Source organism: Ovis aries, chromosome 19, assembly GCF_016772045.2.
Source record: "Ovis aries strain OAR_USU_Benz2616 breed Rambouillet chromosome 19, ARS-UI_Ramb_v3.0, whole genome shotgun sequence".
Classification (NCBI taxonomy): domain Eukaryota; kingdom Metazoa; phylum Chordata; class Mammalia; order Artiodactyla; family Bovidae; genus Ovis; species Ovis aries.
This window is the reverse complement of record NC_056072.1, coordinates 6,700,525-6,717,795: the sequence shown is the minus strand read 5'-3', so window position 1 is coordinate 6,717,795 and position 17,271 is coordinate 6,700,525. Positions and strand designations below refer to the sequence as shown.

The 17,271-nt window shown below is 43.1% G+C and overlaps 1 non-coding gene across 1 annotated transcript; it reads left to right on the top strand.

Annotated features, from left to right (window-relative positions):
- The first annotated feature begins 256 nt into the window (after positions 1–256).
- Positions 257–329, top strand: TRNAG-CCC (transfer RNA glycine (anticodon CCC)). Its single transcript has one exon. It is a non-coding gene; the product is annotated as a tRNA-Gly (tRNA).
- Positions 330–17,271: the final 16,942 nt, after the last annotated feature.

Sequence of the window (17,271 nt, the reverse complement as noted above, 5' to 3'; positions counted from 1 at the left end):
TGTAAATCGACTATACTTTAATAAAGAAAAAAGAAATCCCTGACCTCTGGAGCTGACATTCTAATGCTGTTGGTTGTAGACTCAGAGGTCTACTCACCACGAAGGTCACGGCCACAAGCCCCTCTATTGCACAGGCCCTTCCAAAAGCTCAGTGGGGGTCCTACCAATGCCTTTCCATTTCTTGCCTAATTTTGTATTCATAATTGTATGTTTTCTCTCTTCAAGAGGACCCTCAAAACCGCAAAAGCCTGGGACTTCCCTGGTGGTCCAGTGGTTAAGATTCTGTGCTCCCAATGCAGGGGGCCCAGGTTCGATCCCGGGTCAGGGAACTAGATCCCACACACAGCCCAACTAAGAGCTCGCACGCCACAAGCAAAGATCCCACACTCGCCAACAAAGATTGAGTATCCTGCAGGCCGCAGCTAAGACCTGTGCGGCCAAAAATAAATATATATGAGAAAAGACTAGTACCTGAACCTAATATTCTTCTCTACAGTGGCCTGGATCTAGCATCCAAGCCAGAGACAACCCATATTTGTCAAAATATCATGTAACAAGTATTCAGGTGTTTTTTTTTTTTTTCCTCTCACAACATACCTACTACTCAGGTATCTGCAATACACATGCAAATATAATTTCTAACCTGCCCCAGTGGAGTGGCATGTTTAGACGGCAAACAAGACTTTGCTCTTTCTAAATGCCTCTGTACACAGAGCATGCGCAGCCCACCTCACCCCCACCCCCAACAGCTGATTTGGGAAAACACGTATTTGTCAATAGGCACAGCCATTAACAACCCACGCAGAAAATTTACTTTACAGGTTCTAGGTCCCTCTTGAAAAATGTTTGCTTTTTCAACTGGGAATATCTAAGCAAGTAGATTTTATTTTAAATGTGGACCATTTTCTTTGAAAGAAGAATAAAGTTTATTAGAGCGGGGTGGGGGTGGGGAATCACTGAGAGTACAGCAAGCCGGCTTCCTGATAATGGGGGAGAGGAACTCCGGATGGGGGTCTTTAGTCTGCTTTAATAGCTGGGGGACAAAGCAATGGGATGGGGTCTTGCGAGTTGTTTGCTGATTGGATGAGGCACATAAACATTCTGTATATGAGGCAGGAGAAGAGTAGGACAAACACCTTTCCTTAGGTAGGGTAGGAGGGGGCCAGGCCTCCAAACTTCCACAATGGTTACAGCAGGCAGGAAGGTCCATAAGAATCTTGTTTTTTTCTGTTGCTGAATTTCGAGACCCTTCATGCTCATGTTGTTCTTTTCTCTTCAAGGCACCGCAAGAGCCACTGTAATCAGGACTGCCCCCAGGATGTGGGCCATTTTTAAAGTCTTCATGGATTTTGCAATATTGCTTCTGTTTCACATTTTGGTGTTTTGGCCCTGAGGCATATAGGGTCTTAGCTCCCCAGCCAGGGATCCAACCCGCACTTCCTGAACTAGAAGGCGAAGTCTTAACCACTGGACCACCAGGGAAGTCACCTAAGCAGGTAGATTTTAAATAGTTGGTTTCATATCAGTTATCTTGTGCTATTTATTGCCATTATGGAAAAAAAAAAAGTGTAAAACAGAGTTCCCTGTCATATAGATTTCTGGGGGGAATTACAAGCAAAATTGATTTACTCTTTAAGCCAGACAGCATATATAATCACCTGCTGTTGTTAGGACTTGCAGTTTTAAAAACTTCTGGGAAAATAGCAATGGGTGAAAAAGGAAAGATTTGGATGAGAGCTTTCAAATAATGAGTCCATTGGCTTTGGTGCATTAACTTTGATATTAAACTACTATATAGATAGCACACTTGTTCCAGGAATTAATTATATTTAACCTTCTCCATGTATCCAAATGCCCACACAACTTTCAAAAATTGTGCTGGGCAATCTTGCTTTTAAAAATGCCTTTCAAGTGTTGGGGGTCAGGACAGATTGCAAGCTTGGGACTGACATGCATATATTGCTGTATTTAAAATAGATAACCAACAAGGATCTATTCTGTAACACATGGATTCTGCTTAATACTCTGCAATAACCTAAATGGGAAAAGAATAGATGCATGTATATGTTTAACTGAATCATTCTGCTATACAGCTGAAACTAACAAAACGTCGTTAATCAACCTGTTCCCCCTAATTCTACTGCAGGTCACGCTGGGTCTAGGTGTCTCCCTACAGAGACAGTTGTTTACTGGAGGATTAACTACCAGTCACCAACGGACCAATATTTCCTATTGAGTTAGACTGACTAAGCCCATTGCTAAGGATTTCATTCTATTTACTGAATCATGCTGGAGCCCATTAGCTAATCAGCAACTGGCCATTAGTATGCTGGGGAAGAAATAAATGAGAGTTACAACCATATCCCAAGCAGAGGAAAACAAAGGAGATGAACGTGACTGAAAGCCAGGGAGTGTGTCAAGCACAGGCGTGATCCCAGAAGCTGTTTTTATCTTTCACGTTGGCTGCACTGGCTAGTCATTGCCTCTTTGGGCTTCTCTAGTTGCAGCACCCAGCCTTAGTGGTCCTGACTGGGGATCAAACCCGTGTCCCCTGAGTTGGAAGGTGGACTCTTAACCACTGGACCACGAGGCAAGACCTTGTTTTTTTTAATTTGAAGTATAGTTGATTTACAATGTGGTGTTAGTTTCTGGTGTATAGCAAAGTGATTCAGATCTACATACATATATGTTCACCTGTGAATATAAAAGGAATGTATATGTAATATACATACATATTCTTCTCCATCAGGGTTCATTACAGAACACTGAATATGGTCCCCTGTGCTACACAGTGCTACCTTGCCATCTCAGAGTCTCTTTATTTAACAGCATCTGCTACTGGGACTTCCCTGGCAGCCCAGTGGTTAAGGCTCTGCGATTCCACTTCAGGGGGTGTGGGTTTGATCACTGGCTGGGGAACTAAGATCCCACATGCCAAGTGGTGCTGCCAAATATATAAATAAGTAAAGTATACCTGGTGGCTCAGACAGTAAAGAATCTGCCCGCGATGCAGGAGACCTGGGTTCGATCCCTGGGTCAGGAAGACTCTCCGGGGAAGGGAATGGCAACCCATTCTAGTATTCTTGCTTGGAGAATTCCATGGACAGAGGAGCCTGGCGAATTAGAGCTCATGGGGTCACAAACACTTGGACACAACTGACTGACTAACACACTCACACACAAGCATATCTGGATGTTAAAAAAATCCAACAACCAAAGTTTGGAAGAAATGCAATCTACCCTACAGTCAAAAAGTATTAAGCTCTTTCAATATTTTCAGTAATATCACAGCTGGATACATAAAATTATTTATAGTATATGAGAGCTGTGACTGGAGAATGATATATTTTGATCTTGAAAAAATAAAAATGATGCTTTATGGAGTTTTAATAACTATTTAATCCTTTATGAAAAAATGTAGACTGCTTGGGGAAAAGCATGCGAAGATTCAGTTTTAATTCAGTAGTTTGCTTTTATTTATCAGAGTAGTAGAAATAGTTTTGATGTATAAATTTATTCCCATGCTGAAGTTATTCCCAAAACATAAATTTCAAGACCACTAAAAATGGAATAAGGTTTCCCTCTGATAATGAGGAATACTCAGGAACATTTTCACTGGGTAATTTGAGTCTTAGAGCTATTCAAGAAAAGTCTAAGTTTCCCTCCCTAAATTATTAAAGCAATAAAAATTTATTATATCATATTCTATCAAGTAAAGAAATGACAGAAATGAAAATTAGTTCTTCCTTATTCCACTCTCCAGAAGTAACCATCATTTTCACTTTCAAGTTAAGTGGGATTTTTTTAAGTGGGATTTTTAAAAAACAAATCTTTAAAGCTTAAAGCATTATGCTTTGTGCACAAAAGTGAAAAAAATTAGTAAGAGCAATGCAGAGATACTTTTTCCAAGGGGCAATTTCTCTTTTCCTTCTTGATGGCATAAAAGTCAATTTCCAATCAGAAAGCTAAGATATAGTGATCCAAAAAAGATCACTTCTTTTTAAAATTTTTTATTTTGAAATTGTTATAGTCTTGTTATGGACTAAATATTTGCTTCACCAAAATTCATATATTGAAGCCATAATCCCCAATGTGATAGCTTTAGAAGGTAAGTTAGGTCATGAGACTGGAACCTTCATAGATGGGATTAGTGGCGTAAGAGGCCAGACAGCGGGCTTGTGGCCTATCTGCTGCATAAGGATACAACCCAAGGGAGGCCTCTCACAGACCCAGATCATGCCAGCCCTGTGATTTCAGAGTTCCAGCCTCCTGAGCTGTAAGAAATAAATTTCTGCTATATACAAGCCACCTGAACTAAGAAAAGTCTCAGAAGAAGTTGCAAAAATAGGAGAGAGAGGAACTCCCTTGGTGGTAAGAATCTGCCTGCCAGCATAGGAGACACAGGTTCAATCCCTGGTTTGGAAAGATCTCACATGCCTCAGAGCAACTAAACCGATAAGCCTGTGCTCTAAAGCCCGCGCTCCACAAGAGAAGCCACTGCAGTGAGAAGTCCCTGCACCGCAAGAAGAGAGCAGCCCCCGTTCACGCAGCTAGAGACAGCGAGCACGGCAGTGAAGACCCAGCACAGCCAGAAGTAAACCAACAATTTAAAAAACAGTTCAGAAGTACCAGGCACCCTTCCCCAAGCTGCCCCTCAAAGTTATGTCTGACGTAACTATGGTGTACTATCCAAACCAGGAAATTGACTAGGTCATTTCTTTTCGAAACACCCAGTATTTTGGGGGAAATCCTGCCATAAATATGATGAGGCCTATTGGATTTTTTATATTCAAATAAAATTATTCTTCAAGGTATCTATACAGTAGAAGGACCCAGTAGCCACCATCACTATTATATGTAACCCGACATCGAGCCACTGTCCTAGATAGACGTCAATGCGGAATATTTCAAGGGCTTTGATGGACAATGTATTGGTTTAAATATCATGTTTAAATAAGCTGAGGACTTGCCCTGCACTCCAGTGGTTAAGACTCCGCCTTCCAATGCAGGGGGTGAGGATTCAACCCCTGGTCAGGGAACTAAGGTCCTATATGCCTCAAAGTGTGGCCAAAAATTAAAAAAATAAGTTGAATTTAAAGTAATAAAGGATACTGATGGAACAAATACATTTTATCCTTAGTGGTTATGAGACTGGAAATGTATTTTTCTTTAAAGTACTATTTAAATGCATCAAATATACTTTGGAACTGCTTCAGATGGGAGTAAATGGCATACACAATCACAGAACTTAACTGCACCAACATTTTAGCTATTAACAGAGAAGCCTGCCTCCCAGGCCACGTTGAGCATTAGCTCCTCAAAAGCACTGTTTAAATTTACTTTGGAAACACCTACATTTGGTGCGTCTTTTCCTTCATTCTTGAGGGTGCCTTTAGGAAAATCCAAGAACACAAATAATAAGGTAATGTGGGTGTTCCCAAGTACAGTTTCATAGTTAGTAAGCAGATGGTTCGGGACTTGGAAAGCATGATGACAGTATATTTTTATACGCCAGAACTACCAAACAGGAGAACACAGCAGGTCAGAGGAGTTTTTAAGATTTTTTAAAAAAAAATCAATTTACTTATTCAAGAAATACTTACTGATGGTCATCTGGTAGGCAGGCACAGGCCTGGGCACTGGATACATGATGCTGGATTAACCTTTTATTTTTTTAATTCACAAACTTTTCCATCGACCCCTCTGGTAGGATCTGAAGAAAGTGGAAGTATCAGTTGCCCAGTTGTGTCTGACTCTTTGTGACCACACCAACAGTAACCCCCCAGGCTCCTCTGTCTGAGGAATTCGCCAGGCAAGAATACTGGAGTGGGATGCTATCCTCTTCTCCAGGGGTTCTTCTCAACCCAGGGATCTAGAAAGCACCAAAATCAAAACTTGCAAAAGGGGTGTGAGGTCACTGGGAAAAAATTCTAGAGATAAAAGTGGAGTACTTTCTAAAGAGATCCTGAATAGGTGATATTCTTCATGTCTTAGAGAATAATATATGGAAAAATAGTCGCACAAAGATTGTGGATGGACTGACAAGTGGTTCAGAAAAATAAGACTACAGTTGTAAATTTTATTACTCATATATATCTACATACATGGTGTGTATATATGTGTAATATGTATCATATATACACATGATATATATGCATGAATCAACAAATATATTCTCCTACATAAATGCAAGAGGGATATATGATAAAATCTATGTCTAAATAAGTTTATTTAAAAGGCCAAAGAAATCCAGAAAGAAAAGAACATCTTTTTCAACAAATGGTGTTGAAACAATGGATATCTATAAGAAAACAAAAATGAATCCCAACCCCTACTTCATACCACATACAAAAACTAATTGTATGGTTGAAAAATTTCAAAATAAAGTGATGGAAATAAAATATGCCTAAAAAAGCTCTTAGAAGAAAAGTTATGACCAACCTAGACAGCATATTAAAAAGCAGAGACATTACTTTGCCCACAAAGATCCATCTAGTCAAGGCTATGGTTTTTCCAGTAGTTGTGTGTGGATGTGAGAGTTGGACTATAAAGAAAGGTGAGCGCTGAAGAATTGATGCTTTTGAACTGTGGTGTTGGAGAAGACTCTTGAGAGTCCCTTGGACTGCAAGGAGATCCAACCAGTCCATCCTAAAGGAAATCAGTCCTGAATATTCGTTGAAAGGACTGATGCTGAAGCTGAAACTCCAATACTTTGGCCACTTGATATGAAGAACTGACGCACTTGAAAAGACCCTGATACTGGGAAAGATTGAAGGCAGGCAGAGAAGGGGACGATAGAGGATGAGATGGTTGGATGGCTTCACTGACTCAATGGACATGAGTTTGAGTAAACTTCGGGAGTTGGTGATGGACAGGGAGGCCTGGCATGCGGCACCCCATAGGGTTTCAAAGAGTTGGACATGACTGAGCGACTGAACTGAACTGAACTGAAAACAGCTCTATCAATCAATACAAAATAAAAATTCCAAGTGGTAAGGAGTCAGTGTCTCCTAATTTCATTGACAGGGCTTTTATTTTCTTTCTCAATTGTATATATGATAATAATGTATCTTACACTTCACAGAATTTCAGATTTGAAGAAATATAGTCATTTCTAGGGTGGAGGAAAGTATACTCCTCTCTCCCTTGGTGGTGGGTGGTAGGAGTACATCCCTAAAGTAAGCCTTACGTTTTCGAGCCTTACAGTTAATATTGGGTATTCATATTATAGTTGCAATGAATTATGCTGCTGCTGCTGCTGAGTTGCTTCAGTCATGTCCAACTCCGTGCGACCCCTGAGACAGCAGCCCACTAGGCTCCCCCAACCCTGGGACTCTCTAGGCAAGAACACTGGAGTGGGTTGCCATTTCCTTCTCCAATGTATGAAAGTGAAAAGTGAAAGTGAAGTCGCTCAGTCGTGTCTGATTCTTAGTGACTCCATGGACTGAAGCCCACCAGGCTCCTCCATCCGTGGGATTTTCCAGGCAAGAGTACTGGAGTGAGGTGCCATTGCCTTGTAATTTCTTAACTGTCTTGCAAGTAGGTCACATGATGAGCCCAATGTACATTAATGAATGAATGAACACATAAAGTAGCTAGGGCCCACATCATTAAAAAGTCTACAAACAAGAAATGCTGGAGAGGGTGAGGAGAAAAGGGGACCCTCTCTATACTGTTAGAATGCAAGTTGGAGCAGCCACTATGGAGAACAGTATGAAGGTTCCTCAAAAAACTACAAATATAACTACTATATTATTCAGCAATACCACTCCTGGGCATATATTCAGACAAAAATATAATTCAAAGAGATACATGCACCCCTATGTTCACAGCAGCACTATTTACAATAGCCAAGACACAGAAGCAACCTAGATGTCCTAAATGACTAGATAGAGATGTGGTGCATATACACAGTAGAATAGTACTCGGCCATAAATAAAATAAAATGACATTTGCAGCAACATGGATGAACCCAGATGATCATTCTAAGGGAAGTACATCAGATAAAGACAAATATTATATAATGTCACTTATACACGGAATCTAAAATATAATACAAAATGACATATCTACAAAACAAAAACAGACACACAGATGTAGAGAACAGACGTGATTGCCAAGGTGGATGGGGTAGGGGAGGGAGGGATTGAGAGTATGAGGTTAGCAGATGCAAACTCTTGTATACAGGATGGATAACCAACAAGGTCCTACTGTACAATTCAATACCCTGCGACAAACCGTAATGAAAAAGAATATGAAAAGATACACTTGCTGTACAGTCACTTTGCTGTACAGAAAAAATATAAATACAACATTACAAATCAACTATACTTTGACATTTTTTAAAAAGAAACCAGGACCCAGAAAAATTAAGTATCTTAACCTAAGATCATCCAGTGAGTAAGGGCTCTAAGACTTGGTTCTTCTGACAGCTCTTCCTCCTAAACCATTTATCTTTGACTGACTTCCCTGAAAGCAGAGCTGGAGCTGAGGATGTCCTGTGCATGTGATTTATTGAGGTTGTTATCTCAGGAAAAACCTGTAAGAGATGAAGGGAGGCAGGATAGGGCCAGGGACTGAAGGCCCATGAAGATAAGAGTTCAGCCAAAGTCCAGCCTCAGCCTGCTCACAGAAACCCTGGAGCCACAGCATCCACCTTGGGGCAGGGGAGCTGGGCTTGTTTATTTAAACTACATCAGCCTGTTCATGGCTTGTGGGGGGGGCACCCACCTTCTCATGCAGGGGGCAGGCATCTCTGAGCCAAAACTTAGCTGCAGCTAGAGAACAGGGGTGCCAGCGAGGAAAGGGAATTTGGATAGGGCTACACAGCCTCCACCTACCAGTGGGAGGAATGTTCTCTTTAAGATTCAAAAGAATATTCAGTGATACAATGGAATACTGTGTGTGTGTGTCAGTCGCTCAGTTGTGTCTGACTCTTTGCGACCCCATGGACTGCAGCCTGCCAGGTTCCTCTGTCCATGGAATTCTCCAGGCAAGAATCCTGGAGTGGGTTACCATGCCCTTCTCCAACAGTGGAATACTACTCAGCCATAAAAAAGAACAAGATTTTTGCCGTTTGCAGCAACATGGATGCAACTAGAGATGATCATACTAAGTGAAGGAAGTCAGATGAAGAAAGACGAATACTGTGTGATATCACTTACAGGTGGAATCTAAAAAATACAGCAACCTAGTGGATGTAACAAAAAAGAAGCAGTTCACAGTTTGTATGGAAATACAAAAAACCTCGAATAGCCAAAGCAATCTTGAGAAAGAAGAATGGAACTGGAGGAATCAACCTGCCTGACTTCAGGCTCTACTACAAAGCCACAGTCATCAAGACAGTATGGTACTGGCACAAAGACAGAAATATAGATCAGTGGAACAAAATAGAAAGCCCAGAGATAAATCCACGCACCTATGGACACCTTATCTTTGACAAAGGAGGCAAGAATATACAATGGATTGAAGACAATCTCTTTAACAAGAGGTGCTGGGAAAACTGGTCAACCACTTGTGAAAGAATGAAACTAGAACACTTTCTAATGCCATTCACAAAAATAAACTCAAAATGGATTAAAGATCTAAACGTAAGACCAGAAACTATAAAACTACTAGAGGAGAACATAGGCAAAACACTCTCCGACATACATCACAGCAGGATTCTCTATGATCCACCTCCCAGAACACTGGAAATAAAAGCAAAAATAAACAAATGGGACCTAATTAAAATTAAAAGCTCCTGCACAACAAAGGAAACTCTAAGCAAGGTGAAAAGACAGCCTTTGGAATGGGAGAAAATAACAGCAAATGAAGCAACTGACAAACAACTTATCTCAGAAATATACAAGCAGCTCCTGCAGCTCAATTCCAGAAAAATAAATGACCCAGTCAAAAAATGGGCCACAGAACTAGACATTTCTCCAAAGAAGACATACGGATGGCTAACAAACACATGAGAAGATGCTCAACATCACTCATTATCAGAGAAATGCAAATCAAAACCACAATAAGGTACCATTTCACGCCAGTCAGAATGGCTGCTATCCAAAAGCCTACAAGCAATAAATGCTGGAGAGGGTGTGGAGAGAAGGGAACCCTCCTACACTGTTGGTGGGAATGAAAACTAGTACAGCCACTATGGAGAACAGTGTGGAGATTCCTTAAAACACTGGAAATAGAACTGCTTTATGAGCAATCCCCCTGCTGGGCATACACACCGAGGAAACCAGAATGGAAAGAGACACATGTACCCCAATGTTCATCACAGCACTGTTTATAATAGCCAGGACATGGAAGCAACCTAGATGTCCATCAGCAGATGAATGGATAAGAAAGCTGTGGTACATATACACAATGGAGTATTACTCAGCCATTAAAAAGAATACATTTGAATCAATTCTAATGAGGTGGATGAAACTGGAGCCTATTATACAGAGTGAAGTAAGCCAGAAAGAAAAACATCAATACAGTATACTAACACATATATACGGAATTTAGAAAGATGGTAACGATAACCCTGTATGCAAGATAGCAAAAGAGACACAGATGTATAGAACAGTCTTTTGGACTCTGTGGGAGAGGGAGAGGGTGGGATGATTTGGGAGAATGGCATTGAAACATGTATAATATCATATAAGAAACGAATCGCTGTCGGGAGCCACGTTAGGCATTACTGGCAAAATGGAGGCACGGCCCTAAACCCCCTCATTTTGTTCTGTAGGCACAGACCTGGAATGAAGGAGTGAGGTTTTGTGATTCTGACTTGTTTTTTCCTTTCCTAGGCTGAGTTGACTGAAGAGAATATTAAGGTGCTTATTGTTTTTGAGAGGAGCATGAGAAGGCATAAAGCCTTCTGCAGCTGTGCTCAAAGAATAATTCATAAAGTTAATCATCGACATTTGTTCAAGGACTTTTGCAGAAGAGTGTTCCAGGGTGAGCACAGAGGCTGCAGCTTGAGACCATGGGAGGGATTGCTATCTGAAGCCTATTTGTGAGGAAGGTGTTTATGGCAAAAGAGTTTGCTGAATTTAGGGCTTAGGAATAATTAAAATAGTTAGAAGCTAAAGACTTCAGGAATGTTGTAATGTTGGCACATTCTACTATAGCTTATAGACATTAAGGACTTTAGAGGTATTATTAGCTAGAAGCCCTTTCTAAGAAATACTGAGCTTAGGATACTAGGGGCAAACAGGACTTAGAAAGATGAGAATTAAACTGAGGAATGCGCTATGCAGCCCAGACATTAGCATGAGTTACAGTGTATTCACAAGGACACATGAGAAGAAGTAGATAAGAGGGTCGCTGAGGAAGGAACTCCTTTTGAGGGGCAACAATGATTTTTGGAGAAAAATAAACCTAAGTCAATGGGAACTAAAAATATCAAACCTCTGGCCTAATGCTTTTGTAAAAGTATAAAAGAGAATCATAAGCTTGAAATAAACAGGCAGTCCAAGAAAACTGAGAGGCTGCCTCAGTTTCTCGCTGACACCACTCACCCCTTCAGGTTGAATCCCTGGCTGCTGGAGCTGGACTCTGGCAAATCGCCAGTCCACGTTCGATGCAGGATATAGGATGCTTGGGGCTGGTGCACTGGGATGACCCAGAGGGATGGTAAGGGGAGGGAGGTGGGAGGGGGGTTCAGGATGGCGAACACGTGTATACCCGTGGTGGATTCATGTTGATGTATGGCAAAACCAATACAATATTGTAAAGTAATTAGCCTCCAATTATAATAAATAAATTTAAATTAAAAATAAATAAATAAATAAAATAAAAAATACAACAGCCTAGTGGATGTAACAGAAAAGAAGCAGAGTCACAGATTCAGAGAACAAACATGGTTACCAGCTGGGGGAGGGGTAATATAGGAGTTGGGGAGCAGGACAATCAAACCCTTGGATATAAGTTAGGCTCAAGGATGTATTGTACAACATGGGGAATATAGCCAATATCTGTAATAACTGTAAATGGAGTGTGACCTTTAAACACAGAATAAAAAAAAAGACTCGAGGAGAGGAGGCCTGATTTAGCCCGCATGGGTTACCCCTGGCTTTGTACTTTGGTCATGAAGAGTTAAGACATGAGTTTGGGGGATTTTCTTGATGGTCCAGTGGTTAAGACCTGCACTTCCACTGCAGGGGGCAAAGGTCCAACCTCTGGTCAGGGACCTATGATCCCAAATGCCATGAGATATGGCCAAGAGGTTGAAAAAAAAAGATAAAGTCTGAGCCTGGCCAGTGCTGCACCTTCCTTTTAAGAATGACAGCTACACAGGACGTCAGCACTCCCCAGACTGCCTGCTCCCCATCCTCCCCCTTCATCCTCCCCCTCCTCCTCTTCCTCCTCCTCCCTCCTCCCTACTTGTCTCCCCTCCCCCTCCTCTTCTTCTTCTTCTCTGCCTTGTCTTTCTTTTTAAATTACCAAGTGACTAAGTGCCAAGCACAACCACTAAATGAGGTGCTAAGTACGAATATTATCCCCTAGTTGGCGCTGCCCCCATTTTACATCCCTTGGATTTCCTGACCACTTCCCTGCACACAAGCTCCCTAGTCTAATTCTCTTGGTGGCCTGTCCTCTGCCTGGCAGTTTACAGACCTTCCCCAGGAGCCCTTAATCCTTGAGGCCCTGAGGCCACAGAACCGGGTCCCACCATCTACTTTCCCTGTGGGTTTCTGCTGGAAACACTTACAAATATCTAACTTTCACACGAATCCTACTCTTCAGGTCTATTTATGAGAAATTCAACCTAAAACATTCCTACTTTACAGTCAGGGAAACCAAGAAGTAAGTTGTCCAAGCTATTAATTTAAAAAAAAGTGATAACACTGAGATTGAAACCTGGCCCTCTCCTGGTTCTCAGATCCACATACCAACCATTATATCCAATGTGGCTTCATGAATCCAGGTCCTCATTGACATCTGGATCTCTGCGGAGAAGGCCAGTTCTGGACAAAAAGCTGCTAGGAAGGGGTCAGCCATGCCAAGCCAGTCACCTCGTTATCCACCATCCCAGGGTATGTTAAACTTAGTTCTTTAAAGTTAGTTTGTTAAAGTTAGTTGAATAGACCGTGCTATCTGTCCTCAACTCTGCTCCCCTCTGCCTGCAAAACCCAGAACATTTTCCAATATCCAGCTACCAATGTCCAAATCCTGGCGATGATAAACTTTTCACTGTGCCATAATCAAAGGAGAAAAATAGTCAATGTGTCAGAAATCAACACGACATTGTAAAGCAATTATCCTTCAATTATAAATAAATACATCTAAAAAGCAAAACACACAAAAAATGTCAATGTGGTAAATTTTGCTCGATGCCAAACATATTCATTTTTAAAAGCCTTTTTTTTTTTTTTTTCCATTTTTGGCCACACCTTGAAGCATGTGGGATCTTAGTTCCCTGACCAGGGATGAAACCCCTGCCCCTGCAGTGGAAGTGCAGTGTCTTAACCACTGAACCACCAGGGAAGTCCCCAGATATATTCAGTTTAAAAGACTCTACTCTGGGGTGATGTCTTTCCTTCATTTTGCGGGGTAGGAGGTGGGGAGGAGCCTCTGGACCTATGAGATCTTAGTTCCCCAACCAGGGACTGAACCCAGGCCCTTGGCAGTGAGAGCATGGAATCCTAACCGTTGGACTGCCAGGGAATTCCCTTCTGACATTTTTAATGTTCAAATATCTTCTTTTGTACAAGATAATAGTAAAAACAGATAGATGCTGATTTTTTAGAAAGTGGTCTAATGTAGCAAGATTAAAGTTGGCAACTCTGTAACTACAGATTTTTTTTTAAGGTGATGGTGGGTGGGTTGGGGGGCAATTTTATTCATCTTGAAATCCAGTTGTCTAGAGGTTAGTATGTTGGGGAATGTACCAGGACCCACAGGTGTCAGGAAATTTTCTTATTTCAGCAGAATTCCTTCTTAATCATGACCACCAGTGTTAACTGGGATTCTCTTGATAGCAAGTGACAGAAACCCAATGGTCTCAGATACAAGGGGATTTTGCAAGGCTTTCATTATTTCAAGAAGGTGCTGGTAGACTTCAAAGATTGGAACTAAGCACTCAAAAACCACTGTGACTAGGAGTTTAGGATTAACGGATACACCCTACTACACTAATCATAAAACAGGTGAACAGCAAGGTCCTACTGTATACACAGGGAATGCTCCTCAATATCTTGGAGTAACCTGTGACAGAAAATATACATGCACACATACATGGGGATAACTGAACCCGTTTGCTGCGTACTTGCAACTAAACGATACTGTACATTAACTAGACTTCAATTAAAAAAAGTCTGCTGTGACTCTCCACGTTCCCGAGTATAAGAGCTGTGTACGGTCACAAAACAAACCACCTCAAAAACCAGCAGATTAAACAATAACAGTAGGGCTTCCCTGGCGGTCCAGCGGTTAAGACACTGCTTCCCACTGCAGGGGGCAGGGGTTCTACCCTACGTTGGGGAACTAAGATCCCAAATGTCGTGGGGTGCCATCAAAAAACAGGAAAAAAAAAGGTTAAAAATCAAGTATCACAACGACAGTCCCTTGTTACACTCGTGAATCTGCATGAGATAGAGGCTGGCAGAGAAAAGAAGGCTCCTTTCTGCTCCATGTGATGTCCGACTGGCAGCCTCAGCAAAAGGCTGGAACTCTGCTTCTAAGGCAAGGCAACATGCTGCAAGCTGGTTCTGTCAGCTGGGCCGAGGGCCCCAGGGACGGGTCTCTCCACGTGGCTACTCACTGCATGAGAGCTGGATTCTGAGGGCAAGCCCAAGAGGGGGTGCTGGGGGGAGCTGTGTTGTGTGTTGCCTCCTATGAGCTGGCCTCAGAGTCAGAGGACACCCCTCCACCCTCCTCCACCAGGGAAGGCAGTGACAAAGGCTCAGCCTATTTCAAGGGTTGGGGATAGCTATAAACTTCTCCTTTTTTTTTCTTTTTTTGGGTGCACCTTGAAGCTTGTGGGATCTCAGTTCCTGACCAGGGATGGAACTCATGCCCCCTGCATTGGCAGACGGATCCCTGACCACTGGACCATGGGGAAGTCCGTAAACTCCTCCTCTTGATGAGGAGTGGCCAGGCTCTGGAAAAGCGTGTCGCGTGAGGCGTGTGGCCACGGCCACCTTCTGGAAACACGATCTCCCACACCTGGCACTGTCTTCACTCTGCAGTGAACTTCTCCCAGGCCTGGAGGGCGTGGCCATCCGTGATGTTCAGGCCCTCATCTTCAGCTCCACCATCTGAGAGCGGTGCACTCTTGCCTCTGGCCCAGTTTGGGGTGGATCTTGGTACCAATTATCACGGGAAGAGATTGAATAGTGTGATTGGCTTATTTGGGGTCAGAGGCCTGCCGATGACTGTGGCCTACAGGATGAGATCTGAAACAACATGGGCTTGCTTCCCTGGTAGCTCAGACGGTAAGAAATCTCCCTTACAATGCAGGAGACCCAGGTTCTATCCCTGGGTTGGGAAGATCCCCTGGAGAAAGGAATGGTTACCCACTCCAGTATTCTTACCTGGAGAATACCATGGACAGAGGAGCCTGGCGGGCTGCAGTCCATGGGGTCACAAAGAGTCAGACACGACTGAGGGACTAACACTTTCACTTTTCAAGCATGGGACCAGAGGCAGGGTGGGACAGGCCACAGAACCAGCAAAGGGGAGGAATGCTTTCCTGAGCAGACAGGTCCATAACTGTCCACTACAGGCCTTGCTCCAAAGCCTCTCCCCCTCCCCCATGGGGTGACAAGGAATGCAACCAGGGCCCTAATGAACGGGCTCTCTGGTTACAACCCCCAGAGAGGACTTGTATTACTTGATAGGTCCAATTCTGATAATACAACAGGTTTGGGTGGAATTTGTTGTGGAGATTTACGTTTAAAGAAACAAACCCAACAGGCTTGGCAATAAATGGGATTCATTTCCTTCTGGAAGTTTCTGCCCTGAAGAGGTGCAGTGTTTCAAGCAATCTGATCCTGAGGGCTCAGAGCAACTCAGAAATGTTTCTCAAAACAGCTTCTTTGGTTGAACATCTCAGCTTTTGGATGCCAGCTTTGCCCCTCAAAGTACAAAAAAACCACTTGAGCTCATCTGAGTAAAATCGAGATTCAGGGATTATCAAGACCTCCCACCACCTGGCTCCAGCTAAAAATCGCAAGCCTCCATTGCCACTTCCAACATAAACTAGAGCAGGTAGAGTTTAAAATAATAGTTTCGAGAATTCCCTGGTTGTTCAGCGGTTAGGACTCTACACTGGTGAGGGCTTGGGTTCCTTCTCTGGTTGGGGAGCTAAGGTCCCATAAGAGGTGCAGTACGGCCAAAATAAAACAAAAACACCTCATTTTTAAATGCTTTTCAAGGGACTTCCCCGGTCGTCCAGTGGTTAAGAATCTGCCCTTCCACTGCAGGGCGCACAGGTTTGGTCCCTGGCTGGGGAACTAAGATCCCACATGCCCCATGGTACAGCCAAAAAATAAATAGAAATAAATGTAGGACTTCCCTGGTGGCGCAGTGGATAGGAATCCGCCTGCCAGTTCAGGGATCACAGGTTTGATTCCTGATCCGGGAAGATTCCACACGCCTCAGGGCAACTAAGCCTGTGCTCTGGAGCCTGAGAGCCAGCTACGAAGCCGTGAGCCTGGAGCCCATGCTGAGCAGCAAGAGAAGTCCGCACAGTGCAGCTAGAGACAGCCCCCCCCCTCGCTGCAGCTAGAGACAGCCCCTGCTCGCCACAGCTAGAGACAGCCCCCCTCGCCACAACTAGAGACAGCCCCCGCACAGTGCAGCTAGAGACAGCCCCCCTCGCCGCAACTAGAGACGGCCCCCGCTCGGTGCAGCTAGAGAAGCCCGCACAGTGCAGCTAGAGACGGCCCATGCACAGCAGTGAAGACCCACTGCAACCAAAATTAAATTCATTCATTCATTCATTCATTCAAAAATAACTTTAAACACTTTTCAATAATTTTTCACCTGTGCTTGTTTCCTACGTAGTGGATTTAGGGACATTTTTTTGTTTTCTTCTTCATCTTTTCCTGTATTTGAGGAAACCTAAGAAACATCACTTTAGGGGAAACAAAATTCTCCCCTGGGTAGAGGGGTCCTCTCAGATCTGCCAGGTGAGGCTGGAGCTGTGCTGTGGGAGTCTGCGGAGTCCCGGCAAGGCTGAACTTCCATCCCCAGCCAGCCAGCCATGCCTGTGAGAAGGTGATCACAGCAACCCCCAGCCTGCCTCTCCCCGGCCTGGGAGTGCAGGACCGGGCTCTGGAATAAGCT